Source organism: Marmota marmota, unplaced genomic scaffold (assembly GCF_001458135.2).
Source record: "Marmota marmota marmota unplaced genomic scaffold, marMar, whole genome shotgun sequence".
Classification (NCBI taxonomy): Eukaryota; Metazoa; Chordata; class Mammalia; order Rodentia; family Sciuridae; genus Marmota; species Marmota marmota.
This window is the reverse complement of record NW_026000229.1, coordinates 17324867-17327565: the sequence shown is the minus strand read 5'-3', so window position 1 is coordinate 17327565 and position 2699 is coordinate 17324867. Positions and strand designations below refer to the sequence as shown.

The 2699-nt window shown below is 50.7% G+C and overlaps 1 pseudogene; it reads right to left on the bottom strand.

Annotated features, from left to right (window-relative positions):
• Positions 1–702: 702 nt before the first annotated feature.
• LOC107137599 lies at positions 703–1463 on the bottom strand (annotated as a pseudogene).
• Between the last annotated feature and the right edge of the window lie 1236 nt (positions 1464–2699).

The window sequence follows — 2699 nt, the reverse complement described above, 5'->3', positions numbered from 1 at the left end:
ATTTAACACTTACTATGCCCCAGGCCAGAGGTGTTTAGCTGTGTGTCCACCTCCCTCTTCTTATCCAGGGGAGACAACTGGTAAATCCCAACACTTTTTTTTTTTTTAAAGACTGAGCTGTGTTTTATTTGTATCTGCCTTCTTTGTGTACATACACTCCCAACCTAGAGAGAAGAGGGGTTCTAAAGGAGAGAAGGCATCAGGATAAGGACAGGAAATTCAACAGAAGCTCCCGTTAAGCTGAGCAAGGAGCATCTCTGTGGGCTGGAAACTCTTCTGCCCTCCTTTCCCTCCAGGCCACCTGTGAATCTGCACGGGCCCTCACGCTTCACATTAGATCAGTCCTCCTTTCCCACAGACTAGCTGAGGGCAAGAGACTCAACTTTTTTCTTCAGTGTTTCAGCTGCTTTTCCTGCTCTTCCTATACCTAAAATTCTGTCCCTGGGGATAGAGAACTACAACACCCATAATCTCTCTCCAGGCCTCCTTATCATCCAGGCTGCATGACACAGATCCTGTCAACTGGTGATACTAGCCACTCCCACTGGTTGCCTTTGAGGGCAGGGCAGTAGGTATGAGTAGTCTGCATTGGACAGGGTTGGCAGGGCCTTTGTGAAAGGATTTGGGTAGCCACAGGGCTCATGTGATGTGCCCCAAAGTAGAAGCCAAAAGGCCCAAGAAGTCAAGGACATGAGCTATTTACTAGAAGGACACATGGGCTCCAGACTCCAATGTGTCTGCTTGTGGCAAGTTCAGCAGTTTCCAGGCAATCCACCAGCATCAACATTGTCTTCAGATCTGTGGCCTTTTTCATAAACCTGGATCTACAGAGGTCTCCTGGGCTAACTGCTGCATGTCTGTGTCCAGGACACCTGGGTCATAGCTCAGCATCCTCACACTAGGTTCCTCGGCAGCCAGGACCTGGAGCATCATTGCACGGAGCAGCCTTCCCTGCACAGTACAACGCCCTGCCCTTGAAAGGCTTTAGGGCACAGGTGGAATAGATGTTAGTCACAGTCCTATTCAAGCCAGGACAGTCCTGGAAGGCCTTCAGGAGGCTGGAGGTCAGGCAGAGTGTGGAAGTTCATAGCCCAGTAGCTGTTTGCTACAGCTGGGTCATTCAGGTTCAGAAGCCTTTGGAAAATCCCCAAGAGTGGCCACATCATTTATAAACAGCAATCACTGAAGCCCTTCGGGTCTGGGGAGGTCATGTGGGGATGAGAGCAGCTGTTGCAAGCCAGCATCCAAGCCCAGGTGGGTATCTGCTCCACCTGCAGGCCGGGATGCTCCTCGACCAGAGCGGCCTCCAGCTGCAGTAGCACCTCTGGGTTCCTGGTGGTTAGGAGCAACACGGAGATGGGTGAAAACAGCAGGCCTAGCATGTGGTGGCTAGCCCAGAAGGCCCTGGTGAGAATGCATACTGTGCAGCTGAAGCACCCTTCCTTGAGACTCCCGCGTTCCATGCCACTGATCTACACTGGCTAGAGCTCAGATCTCATCCCAATACTCTTTGCTACTAACTTTCTCAACGCACTGCTCTGGGCAGACACTGCCAGTGAAGGAAGCTACAGCCTGAGTTGTTGGACTCTCTCAGTTTATTGCCTCTTTCAGTTCTCACCATGGCCCAACAGTAGTGTTTCCATTTTACCAAGAGGAAGCCAAGATTCCCAAGATTAATTCCTCCCAAGCACTCAGCAGTAGAAGCAGGATTAAAATCCACTCTCTCCTCAAACCTGGAGACCATGAGAGAGAAATGATTCCATTGCAGTGGCCCCTGTGGAGCTCCACAGTGCTTTTGGAAATGTACCTTGCTTCTGTTCTCATACCACATTAACACTAGGGCCTGGCTCCTTTAAGTCACACACATCAGAATAAGTGTCTCCCCATTCCCCACTCCCATCCACCCTGCTGCCGCAGTCTGGCTGGGCACAAAATCACGAGCCACTCACAGCCTTGTAGATTCAAACAGCAATTCTTTATTCCCGAACTCACACTGGCACTCTACAAACACGTTCTGGGCAAAATCCACGTTCTGAGCAAAATTCACATTCTGGGCAAAATCCACACACTCCACCGGGCTCTGAATCCCAAATACTCTCTGAATCCCTCGAGAACTCAACGGGAACTCAAGGAGCGGGCGCGCCTGAGGCAGCAGGATACGCCCTATTCCTAGCAGGGTACACCTTAAACCTGGAACCGCCCTAAATCCCGATCCGCCCTAGTCCTTGAGCAAGGTCACCTTACATGCAATGTCACTGCAAATGACCTGGGTCATGCCATGCGTCATACCTACTTGGCAATGGCTCTCAGCATCTCCCCCCTTCTGATTAATTAAACGACAAGCAATGTGGCTTAAGGACCGTGCCTGGTAGGTTGTCCAATTCAACATATGGTTCTTACCCGTCATGGGAAAAACTGACCTCTAGGCGTCAGCCTCCTGTCTTAGGTTGATACCACTGCAATTGGATCATACCCGTCACTGACTACCGGTCCAGCATACAGCCATACTTGTGGATAAGCCTATGCACCAGTGGGGGGGTGAGGTTCTTGCCTCACCTCTGTTGGCCCCCAAATTTTAGACCATCACTAGCAGAAGGGAGGAGGATACAGAAATGCCACGACACCAAGCCAATAGACGGCTCCTTAGGAAAAATTGCATCACTGGTGATACCATCAGCAAAGATATGCCAGCACTACCA